At 39.5% G+C, this 18,778-nt stretch overlaps 1 protein-coding gene across 2 annotated transcripts in view; it reads right to left on the bottom strand.

Annotated features, from left to right (window-relative positions):
• LOC139162083 (ephrin type-B receptor 5) overlaps positions 1-18,778 on the bottom strand; it is a 254,307-nt gene that overhangs the window by 174,529 nt on the left and 61,000 nt on the right. The gene's annotated exons all lie outside the window — the stretch shown is intronic.

Below are 18,778 nucleotides of genomic sequence, written 5' to 3' on the forward strand. Positions count from 1 at the left end.
CTCATAAACACAGGTTGTATCTCCACACAAGTAATGTTGTAATTAAAGCTGTTGAGCAAAATGATAATGAGTCACAAAATACAGAATGTTGTGGGTTTTTTTTTTAATTATCATACTTAATGTAAAAACAAGAGAAGCTATTTATTTCCCAGAACTTCCAGGAATGGGCATTCTTAGGTACTATTCAAAGAATCCTAACTTCTCGGGCACCTCTTACAACTTTCAAAGAATGCATAACTATGGAGTCCTTAGTGATTTCTGTCCTTGGCTGTTTGTTGCAGACATTCCATTACCTGACTGGGCAACGTTATCAATGCTAAAGAGAGTGAGGTTCAATCTCAAGCTCTCTTAGGAGGTATAACTCCTATTTACCTCCTGCACTGTTCTGATACAGATCTTTAATTTAAAAGGAGCAAGAAGTTTGCTGGAACAAAATCGACTTCTAACACAGATTGGACCATAAAGTCCACACTTAAGTCATCTTGTATCTGAAATAGGAGAACCAGCCTAAAGGATACTTTCACAGTGGTTAAAGGACAGAATTGTTCTTCTCCTGCTTATCCTGGGCCATATTGAGAAGAGGGCAAGAAATCCTCTCACATAGGCTGGGTCAGCTTCTAGAATATAGAAGGCTTGCTTTTAGGTTTAAGAGCTGGCTAAAAGAAGCCTTTATATTGGAGGTCTTCAAACTTGGCAACTTTAAGACTTATGGACTTTTAAAAAAATTAAAATTTACAGTCAAAGACCATCAATATAATAATAATAGTAATTAAAAAAAAAAACAGAACCGTTTCAGATTCTTAGAATCTAGACATTTTAGTATCTCTTTGATCCTAGTAGCAGATTCTTGGGTGATAAATGTAGTCCTTGACTTACAACAGTTCGTTGACCATCCAAAGTTGGTCATCACCCAAGTCAACAAAGACATGCTAGGTGTTGAGGTTCTTGGACATCTGGAGACAAATGACTTTTGGCTGACCAACCAAAATTGACTCATTGTACAAAAGATGTACGTATCTCGCTATTTCGTGGACTTCAACTCCCGGAATTCTCCAGTCTACAAATCTTGAAATTGCCAAGTTTGGGGATCTCTGAGTAAGACTCTTGGAGGATAACACCGTTCTACTTTCATTTTGATGTTTTTGTTAAATGTTCCTAGGGAGGCATTCAGAAGATGATCTGGAGCACACTATTTTTATATAGTTAAGATTTATGTTTTGAGTGTGATGGCTTAAGTACAATTAGTTAAGAAAAAAACTAGAGTTGACAAACCCTGAAGAATGAAAAGCTAGCAAGTAGGACAATGCTTCTTTAACTTAACTACATGCTTATGTATGCAATGTCCTATATTATGGGAGAAAGTAGTGGACTATTTAAATATGATTGTGCAACAGAAGCTAGAATTTTCAGAGAGATAAATTCTCTTGAATCATATACTAATTACTTGGAATGTGACATCTGGGCAATATAAATGAATCCATTTATAATGTATCAATTTACATTGTCTGTCTATGTCAGAGATCTTCAAACCTGGCAACTTTAAGACTTGTGGACTTGAACTCCAGGAATTCTCCAGCCAGCTATGGGAACTGAAGTCTACAAGTCTTAAAATTGCCAAGTTTGAAGACCTCTGGTCTATGTCCTCCTATGGCCAAGCGATTAATATTGCAGCATAGTAAAGATCTATGGCCTCATTTATTCAATAGATTGATGGCCTGATTGCACTTGCTACCTATAAGTGGATTTCCTATAGTAAGTAAATAAATATATTGTTGTAACCACTGGTCATAATACATAGGAATGGCATAAAATACAATAAAATACAACAATGAAGTTATAAAATCAAGTAACAGAAATATTAGTTGTAAAAGGTCCACAACAAAATAGAACCAATGCTACTAGTAAGAACTTAGAAACTTATTTCTAAGTTTAAATGCCAGCAGAGCAAAAGTAACAATGTGATGATTGACAGGTAGAAACACATCTTCACAGAGGTTTTTCAAGGTCGGAGCTCTTGAGTTCATTTGCCATTAATAATTTGCACCTGATCTCTTTTGTAAATGAACCAGTAGAGGACATAATGGATAATGTCCTCTACTTGATTTCTCTGTCACCAAAGGGAGCTTACAAGATGTCCTTTCAAAATATGTGGAGGGCATGGTCTACAGGTGAAGGGATATTAAAACCCTACTCAGTGAAGCACTGGTGTTGTTAACCAGGTATGGCAAAAGGCTTCTCTGTTTTTTATAATAGTATAAATAATACCAATTTTTAGCGTGGGAAGTGAGAAAAGAAAGGACAAACATTTTCCTTCAGGGCCTTGCATTCCACAGCTGGCCAAAATGATGCTCCCCAGATGGCTTGTCTCCAGTGACCCAGGTATTATTTTTGAAGAAATCAAGAGAGAGAGAGAGAGAGAGAGAACACACACTAATTTTTCATGGGCCAGCAAATACATACAACCTGGGGCTGAGATGTCTCTTCTTTATTATTTAAACAACCAGCACACATAGAGGCAGAGGAAAGGAAGGGCACATAGAGTAATTGATAGGAGTTAGTAAAATGGAATGGAATGGAATGGAATGGAATAGAATAGAATAGAATAGAATAGAATTCTTTACTGGCCAAGTGTGATTGGATACACAAGGAATTTCTCTTTGATGCTGCATATGCTCTCAATGTACATAAAAGAAAAGATACATTTGTCAAGAATCATGAAGTACAACACTTAATGATTGTCATTGGGTGCACATAAGCAAATTTCCCTTCTCCCCAATCTTTCACATTTTTTGTACTGCACAAAGAAGTAAAACATGTGGAAGTGGGAAATCTCAGGATTCTGGAGTCTTGCATAGGAAAATCAAGAATTTGGTACAGTGACAAAGCAACAAAAAAAAAGAAACCTACTACAAATTAAGTTAGAACAGTGTGATTTAGCAAATCAGTTATTACAGGCAGGACTGAACAGATTACCTTAGCCTCCGAAATTAATTTAAAAGACATGGTTTAAAAGTGCACATTTAAAAAACAAATAAGACCTGAAATATATACAAAAATGTGTATAGGTCAGTGTTTCCCAATCTTGACAACTTGAAGACATCTGGACTTCAATTCCCAGAATTCCCCAGCCAGCATTTGCTGGCTGGGGAATTCTGGGAGTTGAAGTCCAGATATCTTCAAGTTGCCAAGGTTGGGAAACACTGGTATAGGTAGTCCTTGTCTTAAGAACCATCCATTTAGCAACTGTTCAAAGTTATAATGGCACTGAAAATGAAATGAGTTACAACCAGAGGTGGGTTTCCCCCCGGTTCGGATTGGTTCAGCCAAACTGGTAGCAACCCACTGGTGATGTCACGATGACATCACAGAACCGGTTCTGTCGGTGCTGGTTAGTGGACGCTGTCATCTTTTGGAGAAAATTTTTGGGGAATACTTGTTTTTAGATATTTTTTGTGGGGGTGGTTACCGTTTTTGGGTTTTTTTACACATGCAGAAGCTGAGTTGTGTCATTATCTTGTTTACAGCTTTTTGGCGTGGGAGGTGTTTTGCAATGCTGCGTATGCGCGAGCCCATGAGGCAGGCCCACACACTGCAGGAGGAAGCAAACTGGCAGCGAGGTAAAAGTTAGACTCCACCCCTGGTTACAACTTATCCTCACACTTACGACCATGGCAGTATCCCCATGGTCATATGATCAAATGTTGAGTTCTTGGCAAATGGCATGTATTTATGATGATTGCAATGCCTTAAGGCCATTGCAAACTTTCTAGCCAACTTTTGATAATAAAGCCAATGAGGAAAGCCAGATCCACTTAGCGGTAAGATTCATTTAACAATTCCAATGAATTACTTAACAACGGTAGCCAAAAAGGTTGTATAATTGGGCGTGACTCATTTAACAAGCACCTTGTTTGGAAATGCTGGTTCCAGTTGTGATTCTAAATCGAAGACCACCTGAATTACACACAGTTGAATTTGTGAGAGATTTCTATTAGAAGCTTTGCTTTTCATAATTATGTGACGGACGTTTGCATAGAAACATGCCTGTATTTGTGGAGATTGCACATAACAATAATTTTCCACTTCTTTTAAATCAAAAAATTGAATGAAATAGAACAGTATATAGATCCATCCAACATAAATTTAGATTGATTCACTATCTCAGGCTTAGCTGACAGTACTGCTCCCTGTAAGTCTTATATTTAAAGGGATTTGATTTTTAGATGTTCTTTTAAGATATATGTGCTTATACCGCACTTGCTAGGAAGAAAAAGGAAATATTGCTGACTATCAAGAAAATTCCCAAGTAGATAAAACTATTCTCAATATTTTTTGTTGGTCCTGTTTTGCTTCTGAATTAATCAGCTTCCAGGTACTGGTGTTTACTTTCAAAAGATTAGGATATTGATTTTCTCCTTCCTCTGCTCCTTAATATTAACCTCAGCATCCTTTATCACCATCCTTACCATGTACTGCTCCACTGAGCTGTCAAATATGGTAACCCTCCTAAAATTAGAGCATGTGTATCCTTCTTTCTCACTCAGATGTGACACAGATTTAGGTTAATGGTTCAGTTTAATATCAGACTGCTTAGGACAGAGAAGGTCACCTTCATATCCTTGTTTGCTTGCACTTCAGAAAATGGAAAATATATTTGGGGCCAATAGTTACATTTTTTAATCCTGGAGAACAGATATGGATTTGGTTCCTCCATTCAAAATCACAACAAACTCAACTGAAAAGTCAGATCAGACCCCTCCAATTTATATGCAATATATACAAGTATTTTAGCAACTATAACTGGAATTGGCAACTTGGCTATTAAATGAAGTAGACACTATTTGATATCACACCTATGCTTATGATTTTACATCAGTTTTCTTTTGCTTTAGAGTCCTTTATGCTTTCTGAGCTTGTAGATTTTTCAGATTTTATTTATTTTATTGGATTTGTAAGCTGCCCTTCTTTGGGGACTCAGGGTGGCTCATAGCATATACAAAAAAACAGAGAACAATAGTAAAGCAATCCAATTAGTAATACATTTAAAACAATTCATTTAAAAATTCTAATTTAAAAATGCTACCATTACCATTCAATCGACAATCATACTAAAACATTCATTGGTTGGGGGGAAGATCTAACAACCCCAGGCCTGGCGACAAAGACTCTGCTGGAAGGCAAGGAGGGTGGGGGCAGTGTGAATATCCACGGGGAGCTGATTCCCCAGGGCCGGGGCCCCCCAGAGAAGGCTCTTCCCCTAGGTCCTGCCAGCCGGCATTATCTGGTCGACAGGACCCTAAGGAGACCAACTCTGTGGGACCTCACTGGTCTCTGGGATTTGTGCGGCAGGAGGAAGTCTCGGAGGTAGTCTGGTCCTATGCCATGTAGGGCTTTATATGTCATAACCAACATTTTGAATTTTGTCTGGAAACAGATCGGCAAACAGTGCAGTCCGCGGAGTGATGATGAGACTTTTTTTTTTTTACCAAATTAAGTAACATCACCATCAGTGTTAGTCCTGATAATGTTACCTACTTCGGTAATGAAATGTATGGCATGAAAACAACTAAGCACAGATCTATAAATATGCTTTCCCTTCCTGCTTAAAACTGCTACGTTATGGGTGGGTGGGAGAATAGCAGGAGGCTATCAAGCCCGGAGCAAATCATACCACAGAACTGATGGTTTATATCAGGTTTGAAGATGACAACTTTCACTCAGCTATAAACCACATTTATTCAAAAGCCAATACTTCAATGGGTAAAAACACAAGAGAAAAGCCAATGACAAAGTCACAAGTGGGTGGGCGTAAGGGTATTTCTGAATCTCAGGAGCTTGAGATGGTGATGGCAATAGTAATGGAAGGGAACACAATTTCCTGCATCAGCATCATTATTTCTTAATCATGGAAGAAGAAATCAATGGCTGTATCAATAATAATAGGAGCTCTGAGAACAGTGACGGCGAACCTTTTTTGGATCAGGTGCCAAAAGGGTACATGCGCGCACAATAGCATGCGTGCATGTGCCCACAATGCAGTGCCCGCCACCCATACATACACACAATCCCCGCTCTGCCCCCCATCCATGTGCACAGCTCCCCCATGCTGCTCCCCCATGCATGTGTATAGGCCTCATTGAAGGCACTGGACTTCCGGTTGTCCCATTGGGCCATTTTTTTCTGTACCCAGGGTTCAGGAAAGCCATTTTTCACCATCCCCAGTGTTCAGGAGGCTTTCTTGAAGCCTGTAGCTGGCCAGCACACACATGCACCTTGGAGGTGAGTTTGGGCAATGCCTCATGGGCCCTCAGATATGGCTCTATGTGCCACCTGTGGCACGCATGCCATAGGTTTTCTATCTCTGTCTTAGACTTGTAAAATACGCAAAGGGTTGCTTAGATACGTGGACATTTTGAACATATTAGACCTCAATATTCTGATTTTGCAGCAAAACAACAACAACAACACCTTACTTGGAACTTCACTTCGAGAAGCACGGCATGGAAGTCTAACAATAAATAAATAAACTTCCTATATACCCAGATGTTACCTTAACAGTTCTTAGATCCTTGGTTAGGACTTGAAGTGTTATGTTTTACCAGTCCTATATTGTGAATTGAATTGAAGGTTAACCAATTATTTGCTTGTTTCTTTGTTTCTTTGTTTGTTTATTTAGTTACTTACTTACTTACTTACTTAGTTACTTAGTTACTTAGTTACTTAGTTACTTAGTTACTTACTTACTTACTTACTTACTTACTTACTTACTTACTTACTTACTTACTTACTTACTTACTTACTTACTTACTTACTTACTTACTCGATTTTTTAATCCTGCCCTTCTCCTTAGACTTAGGGTGGCTTACAACATGTTAGCAATAGCATTTTTTAACAGACTCAGCATATTGCCCCCACAATCCGGGTCCTAATTTTATCAATTATCATCACCAGCATCATTGCCATCATCATTCTATGCCTTGGTCAGATTATATTTAGAATTATGCAGTACAGTGATCCCTCGTTTTTCATGGGGGATGAGTTCCATGACCACCCGTGAAAAACGAATTTCCGTGAAGTAGAGGAAAGATATTTTTTTATGTATTTAATGAGTATTTGGACTTTTAAAACCCACCCTTTGCATTAAACAGTCATTCTATAATGTTTCTCAGCTGGAACTACATGTGATATCCTACCAATTTCTTTAATAGAGTACAGTAGTACTGTAGAAGAATTTTATGGATTTAATGGATTTAAGCCCCCTTTGAAAACCCATGAAGTAGCGAATCCGTGAAAGATGAACCGTGAAGTAGCAAGGGATTACTGTATACCCTACAGGTCTGTAGTACACTACACCAGTGATTTTCAACCTTTTTTGAGCCGCGGCACATTTTTTACATTTACAAAATCCTGGGGCACACCACCAACCCAAAGGACACAAAACGACACTCTAAGACACTCTCCTCTCTTTTTCCATCCCTGTCTCCTCCCCCTCTTCTCTCTCTCTCTCTCTCTGTGTGTGTGTGTGTGCATGTGTGTGCATATATACACACTCCTGAACCATTTCCCAAAACAGGTGAGGGTTGGGGTTTTTTCTCTCTTATTTTTTGGGTGCTTTTTATCATATGCTTTAAATCAAGAGTCACCTCTCTCTCTCTTGTTTCTCTTTCTTTCCTCTCATTCTCTGTCTCAATCATTTTCTCATTTCTCTTTTTTCCTCCCCTTTTTGCTCATTTTTCTCTTTCTCTCTCTCTCTTTCTCTCCTTTTTTCTCTCTCTCTCTCTTGCTTTCTTTCCCTCTCACTCTTGCTTTCTTTCTCTCTTTCTCTCTCTCACTTGCTTTCTCTCTTTCACTCTTGCTTTCTTTCTCTCTTTCTCTCTCTCACTTGCTTTCTCTCTCTTTCACTTTCTCTCTTTCTCTCTCTTTTCTCTCTCTCTTGCTTTCTCTCTCTCTCTCTCTCTTCCTCTCTTGCTTTCTTTCTCTCTTTCTCTCACTCTTTCTTTCTCTCTCTTTCTCTCACTCTTTCTTTCTCTCTCTCTCTAAGCAAAAAGTTGTGAGACCAGAACCTGAGCTTCCTTCTTCGCGGCACACCTGACCATGTCTCACGGCACACTAGTGTGCCACGGCACACTGGTTGAAAAACACTGCACTACACTACAGTACAGTACACAAGTGTGCCTTCCGTCCCTGTCCTATTGTCTCTCCTATATCTTTTCTTCTATTCCTATATCCTTTCTCTATTCTTTCACTGATACATTTTATTCCTATATCTTCCCCTCTATTCTTCCTCTGATATATTTTACTATGAGTATATCCTCTATATAACCTTCAATGTGTATTGGACAAAATAAATAAATAAATACATTTTTATTTTATACTTATTAGTTACTCACATTCTTTCATTAAAGCAGAATTTTGGCAGATTCAATAATTAATGACTGGACCAATACATATAAGGCTCGAAGAATTAATCACCAAAAGCCAGTCATTTTCTGGGATCAACTGAAGGCGATGGGCTTCATTTCTAAGCTTTAAACTTCTAGCATTTCTTATCACCATGAAACTATTCGGGCATTAAAATTGACAGGCGGGGGAGCCCTTTTGAGAGCAACATCTGTCATACAGACCAGCTAGCTCTTCATGCACATGAGAAAAATCGCTAGCATTGCTCAGAAATGGGGAAATGTTCTCCGTTCCAAATTAGTCCCCTGTTCTCTTACTTTCTGAAAAAGTTAAGATGTATCTTTTTAATTAAATGTTAGCAGAATTTAAATGCTGGGGGAAAAATATCCTTCCACTTTAATTATTTCTACCATGCCACCTCCCCCACCATCAAAAGTATCATTACACATAAATATAATGAGCCGAGGTGGCGCAGTGGGTAGAGTACAGTACTACAGGCCACTAAAGCTGACTGCTAGATCTGCAGGTCAGTGGTTCAAGTCTCATCACCGGCTCAAGGTTGACCCATCCTTCCATCCTTCCGAGGTGGGTTAAATGAGGTCCTGGATTATGGGGGCAATAGTCTGGCTCTGTTAAAAAGAGCTATTGCTAACATGTTGTCAGCTGCCCTGAGTCTAAGGAGAAGGGCGACATGAAATAAATTGAATGAATGAATGAATGAATGAATGAATCAATCAATCAATCAATCAATGAATCAATGAATGAATAAACAAACAAACAAACAAATAAATAAATAAATAAATAAAATTGTAATTTATCATATGTCTAGGTGAGATTTTAACTGGTACGTAAATAACAAAGCATAGCTAGTACTTCTCCCTTTATTTCTGGTGGGATTTTTCATAATTCTACTTCATGTCAGATATTTGTTGAAATTTCACTGAATGTTTCTTAAATCAGCAGCCTTTTTCTGAATCACATCTGCACAGATGTGCATTTCCTCCATCATTACCCCCCCAAAACTGATTTTTGTTCTCCCTATTTACCTAACGGCTTTGCATTTACCATCTTTTCCCTCAAACCTCTACGGCTGGTTGCACGCTCTATTTGATCCCCAAGCAAAGATTGGAGCCGCTTGTCAATTATTCTCCCCACAATCCCTTGCTAGAATTGCTGAGACGCTCGTTGAGCACACCTTTCAATTTCTTAATTGAACTTTGTCTGCCATGCTGTGCGAGCTCATGAAATATACCTCGTACATCCAAGCATGTTTACTTTTTTCTCTCTCTCTCTAGATGCACGCAGCATATTTTGTGCATCCAGTTGGAAATTACCCTGATTAAAATTAGATATAATATGGCATAAGAACAGGGGTGTCAAACTTGATTTCATTGAGGGATGCATCAGGGTTGTGTTTGATCTCGGAGGCGTGGATGTGTGGCCAGGGCGGTCAGCAGTTGTGGTGGCCCGCATGCTATGCCAGCAAATACAGGCTCCTGATTAGATTAGATTTAGATTTATTGGATTTATATGCCGCCCCTTTCCATAGACTCGGGGCGGCTCACAACAATGGTAAACAAAACATAGTAACAAATCTAATATTTAGCAATCTAAATTACAGTTTTAGGTTAAAAAATCCAAAAGAAACCCCAATATATAAAAAACAAGCACACAATTGAATCATACACAGAAACTACATGGGCAAGGGGGAGATGTTTCAATTCCCCCATGCCTGACGGCAGAGGTAGGTTTTAAGGAGTTTCCAAAAGGCAAGGAGGGTGGGGGCAATCCTAATCTCTGGGGGGAGCTGGTTCCAGAGGGTCGGAGCCACCACAGAGAAGGCTCTTCCCCTGGGTCCCGCCAGGCGACAGTGTTTAGTCGACGGGACCCGGAGAAGGCCAACTCTGTGGGACCTAACCGGTCACTGGGATTCGTGCGGCAGAAGGCGGTCCTGGAGCTCTGCTTTCAGCTACGATGGCCTCCTGCAACTCTGCAAGTGAAAACAGAGCTCAGGAGGGCTACACACACTCCTCCCAAGCTCCGTTTTCACTGGCAGAGGGTTGCAGGAGGCTATCACAGCCAAAAATGGATCTTGGGAACCTGTTCTCGCTGGCAGAGGCATCACGGGCCAGTACTTCACTTTTTCTAGAGTTGCCCCACAGGCCAGATCTAAGCACCCCATGGGCCGGACCTGGTCCAAGGGCCTTGAGTTTGACACCCTGCATTAAAAGGAGCAGGTGTCCAAAGGTCTTGTATACATTAGTTCTGTATCAGAAACTGAACTTGGCAAATTCCTTGGAATCCTTATTTAGCACTTATCCAAGATCATGCCTCTTGTACCTGCTTGATCTGTGTGTCAACTAATCACATGGCTCTCATAAAGTTCTCTTCAAAGTATCTTTAAAGGTAAAATATGACAAGGGTTTTGTCCACTGCTGCTCAATATAACTGCATTGCTTCTGGGTTGCAAACTGCAACACTGTTGGTTTCAGCCTTTAACAACCAAGAAACCACGTTTTGACTCAGTCATTTTGGGGGATCTTCAAAATACAAGAGAGGTTTCAGTTCTTCAGTGCAGAAAACTGGGGGGGAAATTATCCAATGGAGATAAAAACATTTCTGCCTAACTCACTCATTCCTAATACAATAGTACCTCTACCTAAGAAAGCCTTTATTTAAGAACTTTTCTAGATAAGAACCAGGTGTTCAAGATTTTTTTGCCTCTTCTCAAGAACCATTTCCTACTTAAGAACCCAAGCCCAGAAAAATTTCCAAGGAAATTTGAGAGTGGCACAAAGGCCCGGCTAGTTTCCTGCCATTCCCCCTTTAATCACGGCCATCTTGGGCTTTTCTGGGCTGCCAGAGGAGTCTTTTGGTGGTTCTTAAGGAGGCTTTGGCAGTCCAGAGTGAACGGAGCATTTTCCTTTCTCTGGGTGCTTGGAGAGGGAATAAACCACTTCGCTGTGGTGACTCCCTCACGCTGCCTCCAATACACCCAGTGCGAGGTTGCCTCCCAGAGCATCTGGGCGCGGAAAGGCAAAAGGGGGCACTTCGCCGCGGCCGAATAAACTCAGCTTCAGCCAAAATGAGGAGTCACCACAGTGAAGGAAATGCGCCAGCTACAAAGCGAGTTAGCGAGAGGAGAGGGGAGCCCTTCAGCATGGGAAGGAAGAGGAAGCAGGTAGCAGCAGCAGCCGTCTTTCATTCAAAGGAGCGGGAGGTTTCTCCCTCTCGCCTGCCTAGGTTTCTCTCTTTGGCGCAGTGTATGGGAGGCAGCCTCGTGCTAGGTGTATGGGAGGTGCGTGCTCCTCCTCGCTGCCTCAGAGTCCCTCTTTTTTTTTAAGCCTTAAAGTTTTGGATTTTTTTTATTCCCCTCACCTCACTTTCTCCCTTCAGCAGCAACTGTCCTCCTCCTCTTCTTCCTCTTCTTCCTCCCACCAAATTCTGAGCTTTTATTTCTTTCCCTATAGGTTTGCAAACATTATTTGCTTTTACATTGATTCCTATGGGGAAAATTGCTTCTACTTACAAACTTTTCTATTTAAGAACCTGGTCATGGAACAAAATTAAGTTCTTAAGTAGAGGTACCACTGTATTAGGTATCCCCTCCAACACTGCAGGACCTGACAATATATCTGCAATTTGGAGGGAAAAATGATTCCTTAATATCCAAGTGTATTTGGACCTTTATGAGGGCTGTCATAGATGGTAAAATATGGATTTGTGCCCTAATCCTGCCATTTGCCTTCACTCAACCCCACAATGATAGTTGGAAGAGAAAGTGATAATTCTCACCACATGCTGTCTGGCATTTCTGGAAGAGAAGCTGAAACATAAAGTATAGTAAGTAGGTGGCCTTCCCATGAATCTATAGACCTTTGTTGTGGTGCCAAGAAATAAAGTAGAGCAAACAAAATGCAATTACCTAGGCAAATGAATATCTTGTGCCATATAAGAATTGACATAGTAGGCAAGCTAGATAAGGCTTACAGGATCATTCATGTCGATTCAGCTAAAAGGTTCCGAAGCAATTCCTGTAGTCTGATCAAATAAGTGGAAATATTTCAAAACATGGGCAAAGAGCATTCTTCACTCTTAAGAGAGGTTTTGGTCCTTCAATAAAGGAAATTGGGAGAAAAAGGTTCAAACAATTCAAAGAGATCCTACTTTAATGTATTTAGTAATACAGTACTGTATATGACAATTGGAGTTTTACTTATTGCTTTGCAAACTTTTGTATCATTATAAGTAGGTAGTCTGCAGTTAAACTCACAATCTAAGATTGGTGGAAACCTAATAATTTAAGTGCTAATTAAGACATAAGAATTATTAAGATAGCATCTAAGAATATAAGGATATAAGACCCCAAGCAGGATGAGTTTTTTGTCATTTTAAGTTGGTTAAGTCTGAGAAATTCAATATTTCCAGATATTGCTTCAAAGGCTCCAATCATGATTGGGATAACAACGGATTTCTTTTTCTATAAGTATTTGACTTTTATCTGCAAGTTCCAATATTTTATAATTTTTTTCTAATTATTTTTCTTCAATCTTAGCATCACCAGTAATGTGTTCTAAAACCCTTTACTTCTGCATGCGCAGAAGCATGCTGGCTGGGTGGGCGGAGCCTCCCATCCCCTGTGCTACTGGTTCTAAGAACCAATCCGAAGCAGGAACAACCCATCTCTGGGCACTGCTATCACCTAGTATAGCAACATCCATGAGCTTGTCATTCTTCTTTTCAAAAGCTGTTATATCATAGAAACATAGTAGACTGAACGGCAGAAAAAGACCTCATGGTCCATCTAGTCTGCCCTTATACTATTTCCTGTATTTTATTTTACAATGGATATATGATTATCCCAGTTACTGTGGATTTACCAACCACATCTGCTGGAAGTTTGTTCCAAGGATCTACTACTCTTTCAGTGAAATAATATTTTCTCACGTTGCTTTTGATCTTTCCCCCAACTAACTTCAGATTGTGTCCCCTTGTTCTTGTGTTCACTTTCCTATTAAAAACACTTCCCTCCTGAACCTTATTTAACCCTCTAACATATTTAAATCTTATATGTTAGGATCAAGATGATTGCCTATTTAGATGTAAAGTTCTATAACATCTTAAGCCACACATTTTCCAATATCTTCTCAACTTGATGGTCCCAGTATTTTTTACTAATATACAGTATACACAAAAATGTGAAATCAATATGCCAGTTCTTTAATTAGTGTTGGCCTTCATATGTAGAGTTCTTCCCAAGAACTTAGCATGTTGTAATCTATCAGCACAGTATAAGAGTGGAAACTAACAGATGAACATTTTATCAATGTACATATTTTCTAAGTGCCATCCAAGGTTTTTTTTATGATACTCATTGTGGCAATAACCTCTGGGACCACCACAGCCAGTTTATGTCATTATCTTTCAATTTAAATTTTCAGATTTTGACACTTTTGTGATCTTCTCCAGTTTTTTGTCTTCTATTCTACTGTCTCCTGGTATTGCCAAATCAATTATCCACACTTCTTTCTTTTCAAACAGAGTTAAATCCTGTGTTTTATGAGCCAAGACTTGTACTTTGTATTTTGAAATCCCACAATATTTTAACTTGCTCATTTTCAGCTACTTTTGCATTTCTACCAATTTTTCTTTACTGTCACATGGTAATTTTTACCATGGTTCACCATCTGGTAACACCAGATGTTACCATAAATCATTTTGGTGATTGTGTATGCCATTATTAATAATCAGTTTGTGCAATTTTGTTGCACAAGCTGACTATTTGTCTCTTTGCACAATCTGCGTTTGGTGGAAAGCATTTGATGATTTTTCCATTTTGTCTTTGATTGTATTAGTTTCAATAGCTTGCTTTTGAGCAGCCAAAAATCAAACCCTTCAGTTTCTTTTTTAATATTCCAGTGGTAAGCCATTGCCAGGTTTTATCTTTATCCACTTTCCCTTTGATCATTTGTACAAATTGTCTATGTAATACTTTTCCTTGCCAGCATTCTGTTCTTGATTTTATTAGATTATTTCAATATTAATGTTTTGTTCCCTGTACATTCATCAAGTTCCAATTTTTTTAACTTGCATTCATGGCTGCATTTTAGGTAATCAACCAATGCATGGTTTTCTTCGACAGTTTGTTTGACATAAAATAAATCCCTGCCTCCATTTCTGTTGCGCAGATATAACTTATTAATATCATTATAAGGAAGTATTGTTAGTGAATATATTTCTTGTATTTCGATCCAAAGTGTCTAGTATAGCTTATATCCCATTAAAAATTCCAGCAATTTATCATATCACAGGCATGGCCAAAGTATTGATGGCTTTGGTGGTATTTTCACCCTTCAGTTTTGTTTTTAGAATTTTCTCACTGTTTCGGTGCATTATTTACTAATCACATTTTAAATTTAAATTTGTCCATGCTGATGTTATCAAACTGCAAATTGCCCAGATTGTATTCTATATCCTAATAGCTTCTGATGGTTTGTTCATTTGGCATGTCAATTCTGTGTCAGTCCAAAGCCATTTTATTTGGAGTCTTTGGCCTGCCATACTACATACTATTCTATTTTGCATTTTCTATTGTGGGAAAATGGGAGGGGGGAATAATATGATTTTTCCTATTCTACAAAACCTTTTTATATCTCACAAGATGATCTTTTGTACTCTGCTTTTCCTTCCCATTTCCTTTGTATTCTATTGGAAGGGTATTATTATTTTTTCTAAATAATCTTGAATGTTTGTTATTTACCTGTGAGTAATCAAACATTGTACACAAGCATGTTATCATCCTATAGTTTCCTGGTGTTGTCCCCTTTTCTGGACCTTTTTGAATAAGATAGGGTTTGCCAGTTATTATTATTATAATAACAAGGAGAAGATCTACATGGCATTGGACCAGACTACCTTTGGGACTGTCTTCTGCCTCACGCATCCCAGCACCTGGTTAAGTCCCACAGAGTTGGCCTTCTCCAGGTCCTGTCAACTAGGCAATGCCATTTGGCGGGGCCTAGGGGAAGAGCCTTCTCTGTGGCGGCTCCGGCCCTTTGGAATCAACTCCCCCCAGAGATTCGTATTGTTCCCACCCTTCCACCATCTCTGCTGGCAGGCATGGGGCCATTGAAATTCTAACATCTCCCCCAACCTATGATTGAATGATAAGATAAATGTGGATGGGGTTTTAGAATTTAAATTATATTTTTTCAGCATCGTAGTTTTTAATATGTTTTAATATTAGATTTCTTAGCTGTTTTATATTGATATGCTGTGAACCGCCCTGAGTCTCAGGAGAAGGGTGGCACAGAAATCTAATAAATAAATAAATAAATGAATGAATGAATGAATGAATGAACGAACGAACGAACGAACGAACAAACAAACAAACAAACAAACAAACAAACAAATAAATACGATGTCTGAATGGCTGTGGCAAAGGAAAGTGATGATAGTACCAATAGTAATAGTCACCTTAGATGTAATCCCAAAACAACTGGAACACCACTTGAACACTGTAAGCATTGACAAAATCACCATCGGTCAATTGCAAAAGGCAGCTTCACTCACAACAACTTACATTCTGCAATCATAGTTTTGGCGTCCTCAAAGAATAATGTCTGTTTATCCCAGGTCCTTTTGTAGGTAGACAAAAATATCAAATCTAGTGTAAACATCTGGCTGACTATGTGATGAACCATCATCATCATCATCATCATCATCATCACATTAGACCTGATTAATGAGACTTTCCGGATCTTGCTTCTTTAGTAACATGCTTGCTGAAGTCTTGACAGATCTACTAAAGAATGTAGTTATGGCTATCAACTAATAATAATTTAAAATAGAATCAGTGATGAGAGAAGTTGAATTTTTCAATGGATACTAGCTGATGTACACATCTTAACTCCAATACTAGAAAAATGGCAGTTCTGGAGAACATGAGCTGCAGGGTCCTTTGGGGTCAGTTAGGTTTATGATTTCTCGGAAGCATGTGACAGGCTGCTGGTTGGCTAGTGGGGCAAACAAGGTGCCAAAATAGACTTGACAGTTCTACACAGCTCGCCTTATATTTTTGGTTTCTGTATTCTGTTAAGGCATTTAAGGATTATTGTGAAGCTGCTAACTCATCTCCTGGGCTAGCAGATGGGACTAAAAGGGACATTCTCAAATGGAACCACGTGTACACAGAAATTAGAGATTAGTACCTATAGAAACAAATGAAAGGTCTAGGCTGTAAACAAAATGGAGTGCGTAAATGAACCAAGTTACGGAAGCTGATGGAGGAAAAGGGTTAGCAGTGCCAAGTTTCAAAGATTTAATCCTTCAGGTAGGCAAAAAATAAAGAAATAGCTAAAGCCTCAGAACCAAGTTAGCTATTTTTCTTAGATTGGAAGTGAACTTTTCCTTTACCCACAAATTTATCACGTCCCATTTCCCATAACTGCAAGGAGCCGTGATAATAATGAATCCACTGGGTGGATTGCACTTGAAATGGTATAAAGAGAAAATACCGAGAACTACTTAGGAGGAAGCAACAGATCAATTCCTGTATCAATAAATTATACAAATAAATAAATGCATACATGCAGAGGGGAACATGAGGGAACCCGATGAATATGAGTAGCAATCACCCCAGATTTTAAAAAAAGCAAAAGCTAGAACATTATAGATGGAGAACATGGTTATAATTGTGGAATGTTAGAGCTGCTTGCCAATGAAGATAATGGAGCTTCACCAAGTAACAAGATTAAAAAAATGAATTCCTTGCCCCCAAGGGACTTTAATCAACATTTCCATTATAGAGAGTGCAATGATGGGATCAAACGAAAGGCCTGTGAAGTGCAATGTCTTGTTTCCTACATTTGCCAACTGGATATCTGTGGGAAGCCCACAGGCATAGCTGGAAATCAAGTCTCTTTCTCTGCATCAGCAATAGCCCTTCAAATTCTGGCTACGGAGCTTCCGTTTAAAGTCACAGCTTGTTGGGAAGGGAAAAGCAAAGCCAGCCAGGAATAAATGCCAGTCAAACACAAAATATACGCATTCGATCTTGTTTCAATCGAAAGAGAAGAATGTTGGGGTTTAGGTTGGTGGTTTCGAAAACCAAGCAGCCCAAACGTATTTCTTGGGCTGGTATTCTAGGTCAGTGTTTCCCAACCTTGGCAACTTGAAGATATTTGGACTTCAACTCCCAGAATTCCCCAGCCAATATCCACGGGCTGGAGAATTCTGGGAGTTGAAGTCCAAATATCTTCAAGTTGCCAAGGTTGGGAAACACTGATCTAGGTAATGGGGAGGCAGCAAAAAACAGAGAAGGGAGGGAAAATATTTAGATTTCAAGAGACCATTGCAGAGGTTTTCAAAAAGGAAGGGGCGGATTAAAATCTTGCTTTGTCAGAAAAGATTAAAAAAAAAAAAAAAAAAGGAGGTATAGATATTTTAAGTCTATTGGGACTTATATTAGTCGCTTCTTGCCAAGACTGAGAACAATATGGAGGAAAAGGATGTTCTACTGTGAGGAGATTGTTGTTGTATCAGAGGCAGGTCAGAAAGCAGCCAAAGGAAACCGGGGAGGGGAAACCAGGATAGACAGTTAACCAGGGAGGGAAAGGGAAGGGGATCATGAGCACTCCTGTAGCTGGGCCAAAGAAAATCCCTGCGGCCACATGTGCTCACTGACCTGAGCCATTTCATGATGAATGCTCATCTTTCTCTCCCACGTGAAGGCCTCCGGAAAAGACAAGTCAGAAAATGGGGGGGGGGAGCCAACGGAGGCAAAGGACCAGGCTGCAGTGAATGAAAACAAGAAGTTTTGGGGTGCACGGGACTTGAACAAGAAAGGGAGCAGAACTATAAGACCAAAAAAAAGAGAAAAAGATCCAAACTAAGAGGCTATCTTTAAAAAATTATCTCCCCATTAATTCACTGTTTATAAACCATTGACGGTATGGTCTCCCAAACATTATTATACAGTGATACCTTGTCTTACAAACTTAATTGGTTCCGGGATGAGGTTCTTAAGGTGAAATGTTTATAAGATGAAACAATGTTTCCCATAGGAATCAATGGAAAAGCGATTAATGCATGCAAGGCCAAAATTCACCCCTTTTGCCAGCCGAAGCGCCCGTTTTTGTGCTGCTGGGATTCCCCTGAGGCTCCCCTCCATGGGAAACCCCACCTCTGGACTTCTGTGTTTTTGCGATGCTGCAAGGGAATACCAGCAGAAGAATCCCAGCATCGCAAAAACGAGCTCTTCGCTGGCAACAGAAGTCTGGAGGTGGGGTTTCCCAGCGAAGGGAGCATCAGTGAAATCGCAGCATCGCAAAAACCCCACCTCCGGACCTCTGTGTTTTTGCGATGCTGCGATTTCACT

The sequence above is a fragment of the Erythrolamprus reginae genome, chromosome 2 (genome assembly GCF_031021105.1).
Source record: "Erythrolamprus reginae isolate rEryReg1 chromosome 2, rEryReg1.hap1, whole genome shotgun sequence".
In the NCBI taxonomy this organism is placed as follows: domain Eukaryota; kingdom Metazoa; phylum Chordata; class Lepidosauria; order Squamata; family Dipsadidae; genus Erythrolamprus; species Erythrolamprus reginae.